Consider the following 22348-nt stretch of genomic DNA (forward strand, 5'->3'; position numbering starts at 1 on the left):
TTTTATTCTATCTGTACAGGTAAAGGATGTCCTCGCTTCATCACCTACATGATTGACGTTCATAAGGGGAATACAGCGGGAGTGCGCTTTGCAGGATTACAGCAGATCCATAACCCTGACAGTAGTACAGACAGACATACTAGGTTGCATCAAACAGAAGCCAGGTGGATAATCCAAACTGGAGCCACCGGTAGTTTGGGTTTAAATGACAGAAATTATCAGTCAGCCTTTTTGTAAGATGTTTAAGTGCTATTGATCTGTGTATTACTGCCACCACTCTTTTATAACCATGTTATATATATATATATATATATATATATATATATATATATATATATATATATATAAAAGCACGTCTGAGTATTATTTTTGTATAGAGCACTTTGGTATTGATTTCATGTGTGCACAAGGGGTTAAGAGATGGTACCACCCTCTCCCCTCTTTACCTTGAGAAAGCGTCATAATGACGCGAAACACCTGCGGTTTGTTGGTTTGTGCATTCCTTGTGTACCCCGCTTCCAGCAATAAAGCTGCTGTCTGCATGAAGTTTCCTGAGTGCCGTGTCTTTCATCTCTTCATTGGTTACGGTTGCTAACTTGCTATGCACGAGCACCGGATAGTCTGCTTCATGCCTGGATCCAGCCTTGGAGTGACGTGACCCCACAGGTGGAGTGGTGCTGACTATATTCTTCTAATTGATTTAACCTTTTAGTAGTGCTGGGCCCAAATTTTTTTTAAGTCACTTGGTGTGCTGGTAACATGGGTGTGGCTTGCTGTGGGTGTGGCTTGCTGTGGGTGAGGTTTGTGGGTGTGTGCCACAGGGTGGGTTTTTACAGAGTTGTCCCTATATATTGTTCTCATTGTAAGGACCTTACAGTGAGAACAACCATTTTAACTCAGACCTGTATAATACAGACCCTAGAATCCATCCACATCACAATACAGACCCCAGAATCACCACCTGCCATAATACAGACCCCAGAATCAGACCCCACCATAATACAGACCCCAGAATCAGACTCCACATAATACATGCCCCAGAATCAGACTCCACCATAATACAGACCCCAGAATCAGACCTCACCATAATACAGACCCCAGAATCAGACCCCACCATAATACAGACCCCAGAATCAGACTCCACCATAATATAGACCTAAGAATCATTCTGCACCATAATACAGACCCCAGAATCAGATCCCACCACAATACAGACCCCAGAATCAGTCCCCACTATAATACAGACCCCAGAATCAGACCCTACCATAATACAGACCCCATAATCAGTCCCGACCACAATACAGACCCCAGAATCAGTCTGCACCATAATTCAGACCCCAGAATCAGACTCCATCATAGTGCAGACCCAAGAATCAGACCCCACCATAATACAGACCCCTGAATCAGACCCCACAATAATACAGACCACAGAATCAGACCCCACTATAATACAGAGCTCAGAATCAGTCCCCACTATAATACAGTGAGGTTTGGGGGGTGTCACAGGGTGGGTTTTTACAGAACTGTCCCTATATATTGTTGTTGCTGTAAGGACCTTACAGTGAGAACAACCATTTTAACTCAGACCCGTATAATACAGACTCTAGAATCCATCCACACCACAATACAGACCCCAGAATCACTACCCGCCATAATACAGACCCCAGAATCAGTCCCCAACATATACAGACCCCAGAATAAGTCCTCGCCACAATACAGACCCCAGAATCACCACCCACCATATACAGACCACAGAATCAGAGCCCACCGTAATACAGACCCCAGAATCAGATTTCACCATAACGCAGGCCCTAGAATCAGACTCCACCATAATGCAGACCCCAGAATCAGACTCCACCATAATATAGACCCCAGAATCAGAGCCCACCATAATACAGATTCCAGAATTAGACCCCACCATAATACAGACCCCAGAATCAGACCCCACCACAATACAGACCCCAGAATCAGTCCGCACCATAATACAGACCCCAGAATCAGACCCCACTATAATAGAGACCCCAGAATCAGACCCCACCATAGTGCAGATCCCAGAATTAGACCCCACCGTAATACAGACCCCAGAATAAGATTCCACCATAATACATAGTTACATAGTTAGTATGGTTGAAAAAAGACATACGTCCATCAAGTCCAACCAGGGAATTGAAGTGAAGGGTGTAAGGGGATAAGGGAAAGGGATGTAGTTTTATAATTCTGCATAAGCATTAATGTTATTTTGTTCCAGGAATGTATCTAACCCTGTTTTAAAGCTGTTAATTGTTCCTGCTGTGACCAGTTCCTAAGGTAGACCGTTCCATAAATTCACAGTCCTCACGGTAAAGAAGGCGTGCCGCCCCTTTAGACTAAACCTTTTCTTCTCCAGATGGAGGGAGTACAGGCCCCAGAATCAGACTCCACCATAATACAGACCCCAGAATCAGAGCCCACCATAATACAGATTCCAGAATTAGACCCCACCATAATACAGACCCCAGAATCAGACCCCACCACAATACAGACCCCAGAATCACCACCCACCATATACAGACCCCAGAATCAGCCCTCACTATAATACAGACCCCAGAATCAGTCCCCACCACAATACAGACCCGAGAATCAGTCCGCACCATAATACAGACCCCAGAATCAGACCCCACCATAAGTCAGACCCCTGAATCAGACCCCACCATAAGTCAGACCCCTGAATCAGACCCCACAATAGTACAGACCCCAGAATCAGACCCCACTATAATACAGACCCCAGAATCAGTCCGCACTATAATACAGACCCAAGAATCACCGCCCACCATAATACAGACCCCACCATAATAGAGACCCCAGAATCAGACCCCACCATAATACAGACCCCAGAATCGGTCTGCACAATAATACAGACCCCAGAATTACCACCCACCTCAATACAGACACCCCCCTTACATAATACAGACCCCAGTCGTGTTCCACAATAATATACATACAGTTACATTAACTGACTCACAATTCATGTCTTTTTACGGTTGGCGTCAGCCTCTTTCCTTCTGTTCTCCTTCTGGATCAGACCACCATGACGACATCTTCCAGCAAATACCCATTACTGCAGCATCTGCAAGACAAACATCTTTGAGTTTATTCCATTCCTAACAGCGTTATAGAGCGAGCTAGGTTTCAGCGATCTGTCTTCGTCTTTGCCAAGCATAAGAGGCGACAAAATGTAGCCTGCTCTGTAACACTGTATGAAAATGGAATAAACTGCACTGAATTCTGCACTTTATACTTTAGTGAGCTATGATTTTCATTGGATATAATTAGGTAGGTATGTAGCTATGCAGGTAGGTAAGTAGATATGAAGGTAAGTTCATAAGTAGGTAGCAAGGTAGGTAAATGGGTAGCTATGTATGTATGTAGGTAGGTACCTGGGTAGATAGGTAGGTAGTTAGGTAGCAAGTAGGTAATTAGGTAATTAGGTTTCTATGTAGGTAAGTAGCCATGTAGGTTGGTCGCTAGGTAGGTATGTAGCCAGGTGGCTAAGTAGGTGGGTATGCAGCCAGGAAATTAATAAGGTAGGTCGCCAGGCAGGTAATTGTGTAGATAGCCAGGTTGGGAAGTAGCCAATGCTCCTTCACATTCAAATGATCATCCCTCTCCCTGTCACTTGCTCCCCCTTCCCCCCTGTCACTTGCACCTCCATCATCATTTGCACCCCCTCCCCCATCATCACTTGCACCCCCCTTCCCCCATCGTCACTTTCAGCCCCCTTCCACTCATCATCACTTGCACCCCCCATCATCACTTGCACCTCCACCATCATTACTTGAAACCCCCCTCATCACTTGCATAATTGTGTAGTTAGCCAGGTAGGGAAGTAGCCAGTGCTCCTTCACATCCAAATCATCATCCCCCTCCCCATCACCCCCTCCCCTGCACCCACTACTGTCACCTGCACCCCCTTCCCCTTGTCACTTGAACCCCATCACTTGCACCCCCATCATCACTTGCACCCCCCATCATCACTTGCACCCACCCATCATCACTTGCACCCCATCATAATTTGCACCCCCATCATCACTTGCACCCCCATCATCCCTTGAACCCCCCATATTATCCCTTGCAATCCCCATATCATCAATTGCACCTCCCCATATCATCAATTGCACCTCCCCATCATCATTTGCACCTCCCCCATCATCACTTGCACCTCCCTCATCATCGCTTGCACCCCATCATCATTTGCACCCCCATCATCTTTTGCACCACCATCATTACTTGCACCCCTCGCATCATCACTTACATGCCCCCATCATCACTTGCATCTCCCCATCATCACTTGCACTCCCCATCATCACTTGCACCTACCCATCATAACTTGCACCCCCATCATCACTTGCACCCCATCATCATTTTCACCCCTCATCATCACTTGCACCCCCCATCATCACTTGCACCCCCCCCATATCATCACTTGCACCTCCAGATATCATCAATTGCACCTCTCCATCATCATTTGCACCCCATCATCATTTGCACCCCCATCATTACTTGCACCCCCATCATTAATTGCACCCCTCCCATCATCACTTACATGCACCCATCATCACTTGCACCCCTCTTTCATCATGTGCACTAGCCCATCATCACGTGCACCCACCCATCATCACTTGCCCCTCCCCATCATCACTTGCACCCCAATCAACATTTGCATCCTCCATCATCACTTGCGCCCCCCCACCATTACTTGCACCCCTCCCATCATCACTTGCATCCCCATCATCACGTGCACCCCCATCATCATGTGCACCCCCCATCATCACGTGCACCCACCCATCATCACTTGCACCTCCCCCATCATCACTTGCACCCCCTTCAACACTTGCACCCCATCATCACTTGCACCCCCATATCATGATTTGCACCACCATATCATCACTTGCACCACCCCATCATCACTTGCACCCCCCATCATCACTTGCACCTCCTCCATCATCACTTGCACCTCCCCATTATCACTTGCACCCCATCATAACTTGTACCCCCCATATTCATTTGCACCCCACCATCATCCCACTTGTACCCCCCTTCCTGCCCCCCCCCCTCCCGTCACCTTCCCTCCCATGCTTTGCAGATTCCAGGATGATAAAAAAAACTTTTACTCACCTATATCGCATGCAGGGATCTCCTGGGCATCACTAGCTGATGGGGAGATGTCACAGTTCTCCTCTCAGTGAAGCTGCAGTTCCTGCAGCTCACACTGAGAGGATGCATTAACTGTGCGTGCGTGTGCGCAACACAGCTTGAAGTGGTGCTCGCTCGCCTGAGGATCCAGGACAATTGTCCTGGATCCCCATTAGCGGAGCAAACGCCTCTCCGACCAGAGCCAGCCCTGTGTGCCATGAGTGGCACGTGTGCCAGGGGTTGCCGACCCCTGGCCTAGATACTGTGAAAGGCCAGGCAAAAGTACACACCTGCTGGTGTTGTAGAGAAATACTGTTTTAAGTGTACTGGAGCGCATTGTCCTCCCCTCATAAGTGCATACCACATACATATATCTAAATGGTGTACCATTTTGTTCTTGTTAAAGTCTTAAGGGCCTAGGTACTGGGAAAGATAAGCCAAAAGCACACCTGCTGGTGTTGTAGACAAATACTGTTTTAAGCGTAGTGGAGTGAATTGTACTCCCCCCCCACATGCGCACTAAATATGTCAAGCAGAGAAGTGCCAGGACGTGCACAGAGGAGTGGAAGAGGCCTAAATTCATCAGGCAGAGCTAAAAGCAGACTAGGTGTGAGTGGCAGCAGGAGTCGCAGCGAGAGGCCTGAGCCCCCGGTATCAGCTACTGGTCGTGTCTCGACTAGCAACCCATCTGCCGTCATCGATCAGTTAACACAGTCATCCACTTAATCACAAGTGACATCTGACACCACCAGTCAACAGTCGGTGGGTTCCTCAGACACAACCCTCAGTTGGCATGGCCCGGAAGCAGTACCTGTACTCCCATTGCTTTTGTCCTATGCTGTCCTCCACAGAAGTATATTATGCTGTGGGTCCAGCTCCATTATTTAGTGAGTACAATCTAGAGGACAGTCAGCAGCTACTGCCCAGCCAAGAAGTTGAGGAGACATCCGCCGCTTCCTCCACTAGTCAGGCAAGTAATGATGAGGAGAGTGGTGTGGGAAGTGATGTTGCAAACATTCAGGCTCCTGAAGCAGACACTGTTGAGGAACCTGAGAAGGACATCAGTGATGTGCAGACACAACTCGATGATGATGAAGCCGATCACACTTGGGACCTGGGTGCAGAAGGGGCTTCATCATCATCAGGAGAAGAGGGTTGCAGGTTGCAGCTGAAGAGCCAGCAAGATGGTAGCATGGTTGGGAGTAAACATGGTTGCAGAAGTGGAAAGTCTGGAGCCAAATGTGCCTGGGGTAGAACACCTGATTCATGGCAGCTTACCTTCCCGGGAGGTAGTGAAACAAGGGTTCTTGGACTCAACGGCAGTAGCAGTCAATCAGTGCGGACTGTTGGTGGGAAAAATCATCTACTCTACGGTATGGCAGTATTTCAAAAAGCATACAGAGGATGTTAACCTGGCCACTTGCAATATGTGGCGGCAGAAGGTGAAGCGTGGCCAGGGTCCCAATGTTGGCACCACGGACCTGCGTCAACATATGCAGCGTCACCATAAAGCAGAACTGTGGCTCCGATGTGGTGGTCCAGCCTGTTGTATCACCCAGTGGCACGCCGCTCCCTCTCCCTGTTTCAGCCAGCCAAGGCTTCACCACCTCAGCCGGAGGGAGCTGTGTGTTATACCCATCTTCTGTCGCTCCAGAAGCTCCTGCTCCTCCAGGGGCAGACTGACAACACTCGGGGCCCCAGGACCAAAAAAAAGGCAAAGGCCCTTGCTAGACTCTGCAGCTCGTCAATCTTCCTCCACGCTCCTATTCCACCCAAATCCCACACACAATAAACAAAAATTTATATATGTAAGAAAGACTTTAACATTTTCATGACCAATAATATTGGTATACAAGGAGTAAATATATACCACCACACAATAATTATACCACCATACTGTACTGAAACCACTATACACATACCAGTATACTATAAAAGATCTGTATAAGTGATTATATACAGGACAATATGGCGGTAGATATCAGCTGTACACAGGATGTGTATACCATATAAGTGATTACAGTAACATTTTTTTGACTCACAATTACGTATTTTCTGATCAGCGGCATCCTCTTTCCTTTTCTTTTCCTTCAGGATAAGACCACCATGTGGATCTCTTAACATCTGCAGGACAAACATGTCAGACTCTGCATTTTTCCAGTGCATTCCCCTCCTCTACACAATCGTTCTATCTATAGGACCACAAACTGTAATAATGCCCTCCTTGGTGTCCTGCACAGTAAAAGGGCAGGTAGGTAGGTAGCCAGGTAAATAGGTAACTAGGTAGGTAGGTAGATCAGGAAGCCAGATATGTAGGTAGGTGACAACCCAGGTAGGTAGAGGGCTAGCTAGGTAGTTAGGCAGCCATGTATGAAGGCCAGGTATGTACATAGTTAGGTAGCTGGGTATGTAGGTAGTAGTAGTAGAGATGGTAGCACTCCTTTAACAAATGTGTGAGGGTGCCTCCCGCTGTCGATCCTGGTTAGGAATCCAAAAATATACTTGAAGAAAAGTCAGTGGTACTCCAAATTGGTGAAGAAAAGTGATGTTTATTCACTCCCAAATAAAGCTAAGTTTCGGCAACCTCACACTGCCATTTTCAAGCAAAGAGGGATTCACAACAGTGAGTATTTAAGGTCACACAGGACCGTCTCTTTAACTAACATGTTAAATGAAAACAAAGTTTGCAAAGTATGCAAATGGTGTATATACAATGATCAAAAAGAAATGCTCGGTACATTGATGCATATACAGTGGTCCCTCAACATACGATGGTAATTCGTTCCAAACGAGCCATCGTTTGTCCAATCCATCGTATGTTGAGGGATCCGTGCAATGTAAAGTATAGGAAGCTGTACTCACCTGTCCCCGCCGCTCGAGATGGTGTCCCCGCAGCTCCCGATGGTGATCCCGGGCCTCCTCTGGGCTCTCCGCTGTCTTCTCCGGTCCTCTTCTGTCTTCTCCGGTCCTCTTCTGTCTTCTCCGGTCCTCTTCTGTTTTCCGCAAGGCCTTACTGGGCCTGCGTAGCGACATCATTACGCCGCTGCGTACGCCATTCCTATTGGATGGCGTGCGCAGCAGCGTATTGACGTCATCGGAGGGGGCCGAGAAGACGCCGGAAGACCAGTGCTGGACCCGGAGGGCACCCCGAAGCATCGTGGAGGGGTAAGTAATACTTACCGCACCACACGAGGAACATTAAGCTGCTATCCGGCAGCATCTTAAGCATTTGGCGCTGCCGGATAGCACTTGGGATGGCCCCGACATAAAAAAGCATCGTATGTCAATGCTGACATCGACATGCGATGGCCTCTGAGAGGCCATTGTATGTCGATTTCATCATATGTCGGGGCCATCGTAGGTCGGGGGGTCACTGTACAATCAAATCAAATATTCAGATCATGCTCGATATATATATATATATATATATATATATCTATATATATTAGTGCAGCAGAGTGATTAAGTGCACAGGTGTGTTATATAGTGTGTCCAGGTAGTGGGTGGGCCGACGGTGTCACTCACCAGCAATGTGGTAGTTAGATAGTCTGGTATGTAGGTAAGTAGTTAGGTAGTAAGTTAGGTAGCCCCTCTGTCCCCGTAGGTATAGGCAGCAGAGTTAACCCCCCTTCCCTGCAGGTATAGGCAACCGAGTTAACTCCCCCTTGCCTGTAGGTATAGGCAGCAGAGTTAACCCCCTTCCCTGTAGGTATAGGCAGCAGAGTTAACCACCCTTTCCTGTAGGTATAGGCAGCAGAGTTAACCCCCCTTCCCCAAAGGTATAGGCAGCAGAGATAGCCCCCCACCCCTCCACATAGGTATAGGCAGCAGACTTAACCCCCCTTCCCCATAGGTATAGGCAGCAGAGTTACCCCCCCTTCCCAATAGGTATAGGAACAGAGTTAACCCCCCCATTTCCCCGTAGGTATAGGCAGAGTTAAACCCCCTTTTCCCCATAGGTATTGGCAGAGCTACCCCCCTTTATCCATAGGTATAGGCAGAGTTACCACCCCCCCTCTTCCCCATTTGTATAGGCAGAGTAACCCCCCTCTTCCCCATAGGTATAGGCATAGTTACCCCCATCTTCCCCATAGGTATAGGCAGAGTTACCCCCCACCCTCTTCCCCATTGGTAAAGGCAGAGTTACCCCCCCCAACCTCTTCCCCTTAAGTATAGGCAGAGTTACCCCCCTCCTCATAGGTATAGGCAGTTACCCACCCTTTCCCCATACGTATAGGCAGAGTTACCCACCCCACCTCTTCCCCATAGTAATAGGCAGAGTTAAAAAAAAATTAAAAATTATGCTCACACAGCGATCTCCTCAGCAGCAGGGGCCCGTGTCTTCTCCCCTCCACAGTATAGGCGTCGATTAGTGACGTCTTCAGCGACTGTACTGCATGCTGCGCGAGCGCGGAGGTCACATCTCCTCTGTGTAAGGTGCAGATGCGGCTCAGACAGAGTGGAGGCCTTCTCCTTTATGTGCATGTATCGCACATACCGGAGAAGACAGCGCTGTCTGCTGGGGATCTGGGACGAGTGTCCCGGATCCTCAGTAGCGGCTGTGGGCCCTTAACCCGGCCGGGCCCTCGGACAACATCCGATCGGACCGTCCGGTCAGTCCGCCCCTGTGCTCCTCCTACTTCGAGTCAGTCATTTCACCAGCAATCCATAGGCGAAGCCATATCCAAGAGACAACAGTATGCGCCCACTCATCCAACGGCACAGAAGCCGAATGTGCTCCTGTCCAAGTTGCTGTCCAAGTTCCTCCCTTTTCAAATGGTGGACTCTGCACCTTTCAGAGAACTGATGGCTTGTGCCGATCCAAGGTGGAGAGTGCCAAGCTGTCAGTTCCTTGCGAAGTACCTGCCCTGCACAGTTTGTGGAACTGAAGATGGGCCAGTCCTTGAGTCTGTCGGTATGTACCAAAGTGCACAGCAGCACCATCGTGTGGAGCTGTAACTACGGTCAGGGACAAGACATGTCCTTTTCTGCCCACTGGGTAAATGTGGTTCCTGCACAGCCATAACAGCAACTTGGACAGGTCATGCCGCTTCCTCCTCCACGCTCCCAGGCCGTTGGTCCTGTGACAGTTTGCGACTCCGCCTCCTCATCCTCCACCGTGTCCTCAGCCTCCACTGCATGGACAAGTCTCAGTGTCCCTTCAGCATACCATGTGTGCAGGGCACAGCGGTGTAATGCTGTTCTTCACATGGTTTGCCTTGGCGAACGGAGTCACATAGGAGAGGAACTGCTAAAAGTAATTCATCAAGAAATCGAATCATGGCTTACGCCACAAAAACTAGAAATGGGAACGATGGTGACCGACAACTGGAAGAACATCTTGTCTGCGCTGCGACAAGGAAGCGTAAGACATGTGCCCTGCATGGCACACATGTTTAATCTGGTTGTCAAGCTGTTCCTGAAGTGTTCCCCCCATCTGCAAGACAATGGGAAGGAAACTTTGCATGCACTTCAGCCATTCGTACACCGCAAAGCCCACCTTCCTTCAGCTGCAGCGTCAGAACGGTATCCCCCAACATAGTCTGATTTGCATCGTTTCCACACATTGGAATTCCACCCTCCATATGTTGGACCAACTATACGAACAGAGAAAAGCCATCACCGATTTTTTGATGATCCAAGCAGATAGGGGAACTTCCCTGTGTAACTTCAATGTCAACCAGTGGCAGCTCATATGTGACACCTGCCGTTCACTCAGGCCCTTTGAGGAAGCCACATTATTAGTAAGTCGTCACGATTATGGGATGAATAACATTATTCCACTGCTTCATTTACTAGAACACGTGTTGGAAACGATGGATGGCCAGGGCACTGGAGACGTGGCACCTACATCTCACTGCCACCTGAGCCAGTAGTGTGCCATCAGAGCGGGTGTTTAGTGAGGGGGTGGCCATAGTAACCCCAAGGGGAACTCATCTGTCCACTAAAAATGTGGAAAGAGTGACCTTTGTGAAGATGAATCAGGCATGAATCAACCAGGATTTCCATCCACCAATGCCTGATGCATCAGAGTAGATTGACCATGGTGCCACACCAACACTGAACAAATATGGATAGTGTTAAACATATTTAAGGAGCTGCTCCCCAGTTACAGCCATTGATTGATACAATACAGTTACAAGTATTGATATGATGCAAAGACCTCTAAAAGGTGGAAGGGAACAACGTATGGTCCATTGTAACTGGTGGGGGTAAAAACTTCCCCTGTAAGGCCCTACTCACGCTATATTAATTCTGTTCTTGGCAAGTGTTACTCGCCCTTAAAAGGGCAGCCCCACACAGGAACATCTCCCTATTAATACCTACAAACTACCATTTCACAGACTTTTTAGGTGGAAATAGGGAAAGTTTCCTGTGTGGGGCCACCCTTTTTAGGGCAAGTAGCACTTGCCAAGAAGGGAATCAATAGGGCGAGAGTAGGGCCTTACAGGGGGATTTTTTTTACCCCCACCTGCTACAATGGACAATTGATTGTTCCCTTCCACCTTTTCGAGGAAAGCGTTGCTCGTTTTCAAAAGGGCGGCCCACAAAGGAACCACTCATTATTTCCACCTTCGTCACTGGGTAATGATATTGCACCCCACCGCCCCACTATGTCCCCGGGTCATTTTCAGGACTCCTGATGCCAGCTCCAGCTGTCTCATTCTGCGTCCATATGTTCTCATCATGCTGCTGCCACCTCCAGGCTGTATCATTCTGCAACTATGTGGTCTCCTCATGCTTTCGACACATCGAGGTTGTGTCATTCAGCCACTATATGGTCTCCTCATGCTTCCGTCCACCTCCAGGCTTTGTCATTGTACCGCCATATTGGTCTCCGCAAGCTGCTGGCACATTAAATAAAACTTTACGCTCTGATCTTCTCCTGTAAAAAAAGCAATGCAGTTTATAGGTGCAGAACTCTGTGCTGTAGTGGTGCTCCTGCATAGAGAAAAACAAGTCTTTTGGCTGCTGCTGTAAAGTAGGAAATTGGACTATGTCCCGCTCACCTGTTGTTGGGCCTCATTTGTTTCCTCCAGCAGTGCGGTGAGCCGTGAAAGGTGGTTGTCACCTGTACAGTGAGCGCTGTGGGGGCGGAGGCTTCGCCGGGTAGGATCCCATGTCAAAGAACGTGTGCTCCTGTAGATTGATGCCAGTTTCTGAGGATGCAGCTGGAGGCATCTGTCACTGATTGCTCAGAGGGTAGTTGATGTCACCTGCTCAAGGGGATCATCAAATAAAGTGCCATATGCGTTTCAGGAGTCTGCTGCTCCTTTCTTAAGTGGCTCAGTGTCTGAGTTAGGGGGGGTTGACACTACGTTTGTAGTGTACGGGTGCCGGATCTGGTTGAAAGGAGCGAAAATGGCCGCTCCAGTATTCCATGGGGATCCCAATGGGGTTCAGGCCGCATCCGGCTGGTATACGGGAGCTACCGGTTTTTGTTCCTCCCAACCGGATCTGGCATCCGTACACCACAAACGTAGTATGAACCCACCCTAACTCAGATTATATTCCCTAACTACTCCGAATACCACTCCTGCCCTTAAAAAAAAATTCTGAACTTTAAAAAGCTCTGTATCATACCGTTACCTTTGTTTACACCATGTGAGCTCCCAGTGGAGAAAGTGGGAATTCGCCAGCAGACACGATGTCTCTGAAGCCTGTGAGAGCAGTGCCTCGCCATGCCCTGCACGTACTTCCTGAGTTTGGTCTCCTGCCAGGCCGGGAGGAGACCAAGCTAACTGTTTGACCTTCGGCAGGGAAAAGGACAGAGCCACCTATTGGCTGTTTTTTCAATCACATTAAAAACATATAAAGGTTGAGACTTTTAAAAGCAAGTAAATATCAAAGTGTCTAATAATAACATAAGAAACAATATGTTAAAAGCATTCTAAACACAGAAGCTTGGAGTTTCTCTTTTCGTGATGTCACGCTATACACCCTCTATTCATGTCTATGGGAAGGGGCGTAATGGCCAATACATAGCCATAATGCCTCCTCCCATAGACATGAATGGAGATGGCATGAAAGCTGTGGTCGCTCTGTGCACTGGATGACTGGGGTGCCGCACCAGAGATCATTGGATAGGGAATGAGATGTGAAGGGGTGGAATACCCCTTTATGTTTTGAAAACTTGAAGTGGTACTTTAAAAAACACAAATAAAAAGAAGCCTCATAAACTATTAGGTGCTCCTTCATTTCTAAGGCCTGTAGTCTGATAGCATTCTATGACAACATATGGGGTATTTCTTTAAAATGCTGAATTATTAAAAAGGCCACTACAAAATGAGAGAAGCTGTATTTCAAAGAGGGTTATTTATGGCGGCTTCTAACATACAGACCCCTCATATCTACTTCAGATCCAGTGCCTAACAAAGAATCTGTTTGGAAAATGTTCTTGAAAATTTAATGGATTAGGTCCTGCTAACGAGTTTGATTTCATCGTCTAAATGATTGTTAACCTTGCAGCGATTGTCACTTCAGACTATTAGCTGCGGCCTTTGACTATATCAACCAGGGGCCGTCCAGTACAGAGCAGGATTACAGCAAAATCCTGATTCAAAGCCATTTCCCCATCTCTCCCCCATACCCATACATCCTGACTAGGGAATAGGTTAAAGTAAATTTATCACCTAAACCTCTGATTAGAGACAGGTACTGAAATGTTTTCTTTTTTCTAATGTGTTTCAGTTTTCAGATTTTTCATTTTTTATTTAATTTTGTGTACATTATTATGGGGGCTTTCATCTTGCCTGAGCTGTTTTTAACAGGATTTGAAGATATTTTTTACAGCAGGAAACAATGGCCATAGACAATTATAGACAGGACTTGTCCCATTCAGTTGAATTACAAACACTACTGGGCATTATCTGTGACCTTTTCAGAGGTAATTCTACAGGGAGGGGGGATGCTGATCTCTGCTTTGAATGGTGGATTCAATGTTATCTCTCTACTGGTGTCCTCTTTCACCATTCTCCTGTCTACGCTTAGAAGATTCGCATTACAAATAAATTATCTGTACAGAACAGGAAGTCTCAGCTTAGTTTTAAGCCCAGTGTCCAGAATGAAAAATGCAATATTTATGTATTATTATAAAATATAGATAGTAAAATGGAAAATGAGAAAAACCATCACCAACAATTGTTAAATGGGTGGATAACATAAAAGCTTGATTTACACAATAGGTCATTTTGATGGTACATTCCCTTCAAATGGAAACGTTATACCAAAGTTCACAGTAAGAGAGAGAATGAGAGAGAGAGGCATAAAAGGCAGATTGATAGTGATATTCTGCCTACTCACAGACACTGACTTTGGATGTACTTAAGTGTTTTGTTAGTTTGTTTAACTTAGTCTAGTTTATCCACTTTGTATGTGAGATATTTTTTGGCAAACATAACAATATTGCATAATTTTAACAAGTCATATTGGTTTTATGCCATGTAGCCTGACACAACATTGATCTAAGTCTTTGCTGGCTGCAGGAGTTGGATGTGATGGTGATGATGGAGAACTCATCAGTATATTAGGGTGTAAGGATTTCTCTACAGCTGGACTATCTAAAATCAGAAATGCCAGTATATAAAAATGTATTTTTTAAAGCAATGTAAGGCCCTGTTCATATAACATTTTGCATCCTGCAGATATACTTTTATTTTTTAAGGGTGGGGTGTGCAAATTTACTGTTTTATGTTAACCAGTGGGTGAGAAATGAAAACATTATGAAAGCTATAAACTTAATTTCATTATATAAGCTGCAAACAGCCTTGACCTTGTCAGAGAATTCAAATAAATATACCAGTGTAACAAGTGATAAGCATCTGAAGATTTATAAAACCCTGTGTCAGGAAGCTGAAGCCAAGCTGTTAGAGTGCCACAACTTGATCCCCCACAACTTCATCACCTACTTGATCCCCCATCACCTCCTAAAGATGTTCAGGACCTGTCTTCTAGCTCCAGACCCTATTTCCAGATCACATGTGGAAAATCATGTTTAGAGTTAAACAAGCTTTTCAAAAGTCATCTGCCAGTCAGTGGCGGATCCAGGGGGGGGGGGGGCAACGGGGCAATTGCCCCCCCGAGATTGCTGCCCCCCGCCCCCTAGAATGGTGGAACCGAAGCTGTAAGCTCCCGCTCCACCATTCACTAACCTTGGCAGTCACACGCTGTGAGTACACAGCATGTGAGCTACGGGGACGCGATCCACTGCAGGCCGGCACGATGACGTCACATCATGGCGCCGGCGCCCGGAAATCCCGTCCCCGCGGCCAGCATATTGTAAGTACTAAGAGTATGCTCAGGGCCCAGGGGATTTGGGGGACAGAATATGTGCCACTGTTAAGGGCACTATATTGTACAGGGGGAGGGGGGAGGGGGGGGAGAAGGGAATTTTTAATCTAAGGGGCTGCAGGGAAAAGCACTGGGGGCACTATATGTGAAGAGCACATGACAGGGGGGCCTCCTGTGCTGTGCCCCTCACATATAATGCCCCCTGTGCTGTGCCCCTCACATATAATGCCCCCTGTGCCCCTCACATATAATGCCCCCTGTGCTGTGCCTCTCACATATAATGCCCCCTGTGCTGTGCCCACCCATATAAATTATATGTGTGGGGGGCACAGCACAGGGGGTATTAAATGTGTGGGGCACAGCACAGGGGGTATTTATTATATGTGTGGGGCAAAGCACAGGGGGCATTATATGATATAATGCCCCCTGTGCTGTGCCCCACACATAATGTCCCCTGTGCTGTTCCCCTCACATATAATGCCCGTGCTGTGCCCCACACATATAATGCCCCCTGTTCTGTGCCCATCACATATAATGCCCCCTGTGCTGTGTCCCACACATATAATGCCCCCTGTGCTGTGCCCCTCACAAATAATGCCCACATCATGCGCCCCTCATATATAATGCCCCCATCCTGTGCCCCTCATATATAATGCGCCATCATGCGCCCCTCACATATAATGCCCCCTGTCCTGTGCCCCTCACATATAATGCTCCTGTCATGTGCCCCAAACATATAATGCCCCCTGTGCTGTGCCCCTCACATATAATGCCCCCTGACTGGACAGGACAGGGGGCATTATATGTGAGGGGCGCATGATGGGGGCATTATATGTGAGGGGCAAAGAACGGGGGCATTATATGTGAAGGGCACAGCACAGGCATTATATGTGAGGGGCGCATGATGGGGGCATATATGTGAGGGGCAAAGAATGGGGGCATTATATGTGAGGGGCAAAGAACGGGGGCATTATATGTGAAGGGCACAGCACAGGGGGCATTATATGTGTGGGGCATATGACAGGAGCATTATATGTGAGGGGCACAGCACAGGGGGCATTATATGTGAGGGGAACAGCACAGGGGACATTATATGTGAGGGGCACAGCACGGGGGGCATTATATGTGAGGGGCACAGCACAGGGGGCATTATATGGGAGGGACGCATGATGGTGGCATTATATGTGAGGGGCAAAGAACGGGGAATTATATGTGAAGGGCACAGCACAGGGGGAATATATGTTAGGGGCACAGGGCATTATTATGTGGGGGGAACAGGACAGGTCACAATTATTATATGTAGGGGCACAAGATGGGGCATTATTACTATATGTGAAGGCACAGAGTGTTCTGCATTTCAGAAGTATATTGTAGATTATGAGGAATTTCTGGGGAGATACGTTTTTTTATGGGCCACAATACATTTGGGTATTTTATTCAGAGGGTGCACTGCACAGCAAGTTATATTCAGAGAGTGCAGTGTGTGGTAGTATTAAATTTAGAGGGTACAGTGTGTGGTAGTATTATATTCAGAGAGTGCAGTGTGTGGTAGTATTATATACAGAGGGTACAGTGTGTGGTAGTATTCTATTCAGAGAGTGCAGTGTGTGGTAGTATTCTATTCAGAGAGTGCAGTGTGTGGTAGTATTAAATTTAGAGGGCACAGTGTGTGGTAGTATTATATTCAGAGAGTGCAGTGTGTGGTAGTATTATATTCAGAGAGTGCAGTGTGTGGTAGTATTACATTTAGAGGGCACAGTGTGTAGTAGTATTATATTCAGAGAGTGCAGTGTGTGGTAGTATTATATTCAGAGAGTGCAGTGTTTGGTAGTATTAAATTTAGAGGGCACAGTGTGGTAGTATTATATTCAGAGGGCACAGTGTGTGGTAGTATTATATTCAGAGAGTGCAGTGTATGGTAGTATTATATTCAGAGAGTGCAGTGTTTGCTAGTATTAAATTTAGAGGGCACAGTGTGAGGTAGTGTTATATTCAGAGAGCACAGTGTGTGGTAGTATATTTAGATGGCGCAGTGTGTGGTAGTATAATATTCAGAGGGTACAGTGTGTGGCGGTATTATATTCAGAGGGTACAGTGTGTTGTTTATTCAGGGGGTACAGTGTGTCAGAATTATATTCAGAAGGTATGTGCCAGTATTATATTCGAAGAATATAGTGTCTGGCAGTATTATAATAATTATTGTTTTCATATAGAGGATAAGAATCCGCTGACATAGTGAGGAGACGTCTGGGCATCAAGTTCTGCAGAGAGAACATTTAGATGGAACAAGTCCTGGTGATATGTACATCTGAATTGGACAAGGAAAGACTATAGAGAAGACATCACCTATAGTCACTGATATCATTCTGTATCCTCCTGTGTGTGTCCCATCAGAGCTGGAGTCACTGAAGAAGTTCTGCAGTAATGATGGGTGTAACAACAACTCCCAGCATCCCCTCATCACTGCTTAGGTCATATTGGGAGCTGTAGTTTTAAATGGTAAAAACTTCTTTAGCACTTTCCCATTCTGTGGCAGTTGGTATATTTGATATTTATTCTGACATGTGAACACGGCCTAAGAGTCTTAAACAAGGTTAGGACTGTATGATACATTTAATAATATTGTAAGTTCCGTAAGCAACACCTTGTTTTCTGTCCGCCAACACAAAATACTCTAATAGTGCCCCTCCCGAGACTCGACTCTGGATCCGCCCCTGCTGCCAGTAAAAATGTTGGTGGAAATTTTAACACCAGTAGAAGTAGCAGCAGTAAGCAGGTGCCTGGAACTTTTCAAAAAAGTTTAGTTTCAGCGAACAGGTTCTATGCAAACAGGCAATGCAATCAGCCACAAAACACGTGTATGACACTGCCTAAGAGTAAAGATGAGTGAATCAAAGCTGATGAACCGGAATTAATTACACATTTCAGGAAATATTCGATTTGCAACGAATGCGAATATTGCTGCGATTTTATCGCACAAATTGCTTCATTAAACAGCGTTCCAGGCTCCAGGGCATCTAAAATGGCAGATCCACATCAGGCGGGAATGCAAGGCGGGAAGAGAAGTTGTCGGTATGACTAGAGATGAGCAAATCGAAGCTGACGAACCCGAATTCATTACAAATTTCCTGAAATAACCGATTTGCAACGAATGCGAATATCGCCACGATTCTATCACGCAAATCACTTAATTAAACTGCATTTTACAGCGTTCCCGGCTAAAGGAGACCTAAAATGGCAGATCCACATGTCACTACATGGGGCAGAGGATTATGGGAGGGCGGGAAAGTACAGCTGGAAGGGAGGTAGGCGGGATGACCCTGAGTCACATGATTGATACAGCCTATCAGCATCCATTCACCCCTGTGATGTCACTGCGCTATGTAATCCCCATCCATTTTAAAGAGGCTCATTTCCTCCATGCACTCAGAGAGAGAGGATGGAGCCTGCGAGTGTGTTTGTGTAGTGCACCACAGATACGCTGAACTTAATAGCACAGTGTTTCATCTGCTAGCCAGCCAGTGACATTCCGCTCGCCGTTGTTGCAGTTTGCCTGTGTGACATTGGAAAGAATTATTACAACCTTTAATTTGTGGACACTGAATTCAGTCTTTTATCAGAGAGGGGCAGATTGGATATCTTTGCCTCATACATGAAAACAAGCTTCCTCCAGCCTCTTGAACCTTAGCAGGGCCGGCCTTAGGTGTTCAGGCGCCCTGTGCGAGCTAACCTCGCACAAAAATATATTTTTCTACAGGAGTGCCCCTTTAAAAGGACCTTCACAATGAGTGAGACATTCAACCTTTGGGATCAGAGCAACCAGGGGTCAGGTCCTGGAAAAAAAAAAGTGTGGGAACTCACCCAAGATTTATAATACAACCCGCAGATTGCGCAAAAAAAAAAAAAAAACGTCCAAGCTAAAACTTGACATCCTGCACGGTTCCAGGCTTCTTACAGGCTGCAGGCATACAGCTGCCCATCGTTTATAAGAGCTTAGTAACAGGGCTCAGTCACAGATTTTAACTGTATACACACTGTAACAAACCTCCTCCTCATGTAATCTCCTTACTACTGGGGTGACACACTGTAACAAACCTCCTCCTTATGTAATCTCCTTACTACTGGGGTGACTCACTGTAACAAACCTCCTCCTCATGTAATCTCCTTACTACTGGGGTGACACACTGTCACAATCCTCCTCCTCATGTAATCTCCTTACTACTGGGGTGACACACTGTAACAAACCTCCTCATCATGTAATCTCCTTACTACTGGGGTGACACACTGTAACAAACCTCCTCCTCATGTAATCACCTTACTACTGGGGTGACACACTGTAACAAACCTCCTCCTCATGTACTCTCCTTACTACTGGGGTGACACACTGTAACAAACATCCTCATCATGTAATCTCCTTACTACTGGGGTGACACACTGTAACAAACCTCCTCCTCATGTTATCTCCTTACTACTGGGGTGACACACTGTAACAAACCTCCTCCTCATGTAATCTACTGGGGTGACACACTGTAACATACCTCCTCCTCATTTAATCTACTGGGGTGACACACTGTAACAAACCTCCTCCTCATTTAATCTCCTTACTACTGGGGTGACACACTGTAACAAACCTCCTCCTCATGTAATCTTCTTACTACTGGGGTGACACAGTGTAAAAAAACCTCCTCCTCATGTAATCTCCTTACTACTGGGGTGACACACTGTAACAAACCTCCTCCTCATATAATCTCCTTACTACTGGTGTGACACACTGTAACAAACCTCCTCCTCATGTAATCCCCTTACTACTGGGGTGACACACTGGAACAATCCCCCTCTTCATGTAATCTCCTTACTACTGGGGTAACACTCTGTAGCAAACCTCCTCCTCATGTAATTTCCTTACTACTGGGGTGACACACTGTAACAAACCTCCTCCTCATGTAATCTCCTTACTACTGGGGTGACACACTGTAACAAACCCCTCCTCATGTAATCTCTTTACTACTGGGGTGACACACTGTAACAAACCTCCTCCTTATGTAATCTCCTTACTACAGGGGTGACACACTGTAACAAACCCCCTCCTTATGTAATCTCCTTACTACTGGGGTGACACACTGTAACAAACCTCCTCCTCATGTAATCTCCTTACTACTGGGGTGACACACTGTAACAAACCTCCTCCCCATGTAATCGCCTTACTACAGGGGTGACACACTGTAACAAACCCCCTCATGTATTCTCATTACTACAGGGATGACACTGTACTAATCTCCTTCCATGTAATTACCTTACTGTAGTGACATGTGATCTCTCCTCGAGCTCAGCTCCGGCTCCTCCACAGCATCACACAGGTCCTTAAGACACAATCTCTCCTTTTCCTCCACAGCTTAGCTCCGCCCCTAACATGTGATGGTGACATCATCACAGGTCCTACATCTCCACATTCAGCAGTCCGGGCCAGGGGAAGAGAGGGAGGGTAAGAACAGAGGTCGGTCCTGCAGGACTAATGTAACAGGGACGGTGTTCCTTCTCTGGAAAAAGCAAAGGAACACCGTTCCTGCCGGACTCGTGCCCTGAGAGCAGCCTGCTTCTCTGTTCATCCCTGCAGCGCTAATGCCTTGCCCATATCTCCGCTTAGCAGTGGGGATGTAGTGAAGTGTGTCTTGCCCCGTGGGAGCGCTAGTCCCGCCTGCAGCGCTCGCTATGTGTCTAGCTCCCTGCAGTAATATCCCCACTGTTCCCTGATCCCTAAGAGCGGAGATCAGGAAACAGCAGAGGGGAGTGTAAAAAATTGTGTCTGCAGTAAGCGCTAGGAGTTCTAAGTGTGTCTGGCCCTGAGCAGCGCTTCAACTCTACCCTGGCCGCCCGGCGCCCCTGTTGCTATGGCGCCACGTGCGACCGCACAGCTCGCACACCCCAAAGGCCGGCCCTGAACCTTTGTATGAAAGGCAGGAGGGATTTTCAGCACAATTTTGTGTATTTTTTCACACATGAAAGAATCTGCTGCATACCTACAAATAAATAGTGTGCTTTTTTGTACCTGTTAATCTGAAACAAACCTACATACAGTGAAAGGCCAGAGAACAGTAACCACCAGCAAGTGTACTATAGAGCCTTTTTTTCTTTCATATGTGCATACCACATAGCTACATCTAGTAGTGTACTTTTTTGAACCTGTTAATCTGCAACAAGCCCACATATAGTGAAGCGTATTTTACTCCCCTTGTATACGCACTAAGCATGTCAGGCAGAGAAGTGCCAGGATGTGCTCAGAGGAGTGGCAGAGGCCTAAATTTATCAGGCAGAGGTCGCAGCAGACTAGGGGCGAGTGGCAGCAGGAGTCACAGCGAGAGGCCTGAGCTCCCGTTATCAGCTACCGGTCGTGTCTCTACCGACAACCAATCTGTCATCTTCGATTGGTTGACGCGGTCATCCACTTCATCACAAGTAACATCTGATACCCCCAGTCAACAGTCGGTGGGTTCCTCAGACATAACCCTCAGTTGGCATGGCCCGGGAGCAGTCCCTGTCCCCAAATTGCCTCTGTCCTATGCTTTTCCCTCCCCTAAAGAAGTATCTTACGCAGTGGGTTGAGCTTCACTATTCAGTGAGGAAGATGTATTAGACGACAGTCAGCAGCTACCGCCCAGCCAAGAAGTGGAGGAGACATCTGCCGCTTCCTACGCTAGGCGGGCAATTATTGATGAGGAGGGTGACGTGGTGTTTCCAGCATTCAGGGTCCTGAATCATACACTTTTGAGGAACCTGAGGAGGACATCAGTGACGTGCAGAGACATGTTGAACACTGGCTCATGGATCGTACCCAGAGAGTGGTGGTCAACGATTCGTACTCTGATTGGTCCCCGGTTATTAGTGGTGT

At 47.0% G+C, this 22348-nt stretch overlaps 1 protein-coding gene across 2 annotated transcripts in view; it reads right to left on the reverse strand.

The window, feature by feature from the left end:
• LOC130284650 (uncharacterized) overlaps positions 1-20817 on the reverse strand; it is a 30693-nt gene extending 9876 nt beyond the window's left edge. The window contains exon 1 of one of the 2 annotated variants that reach the window (XM_056535202.1): positions 20756-20817. The gene's annotated coding sequence lies outside the window, so the exon portion shown is untranslated. Of the gene's footprint in view, positions 1-3001; positions 3083-20755 lie in introns of those variants that run through there. The other variant, XM_056535203.1, reaches the window with a different exon arrangement.
• Between the last annotated feature and the right edge of the window lie 1531 nt (positions 20818-22348).

This window comes from Hyla sarda, chromosome 8 (assembly GCF_029499605.1).
Source record: "Hyla sarda isolate aHylSar1 chromosome 8, aHylSar1.hap1, whole genome shotgun sequence".
Classification (NCBI taxonomy): Eukaryota; Metazoa; Chordata; class Amphibia; order Anura; family Hylidae; genus Hyla; species Hyla sarda.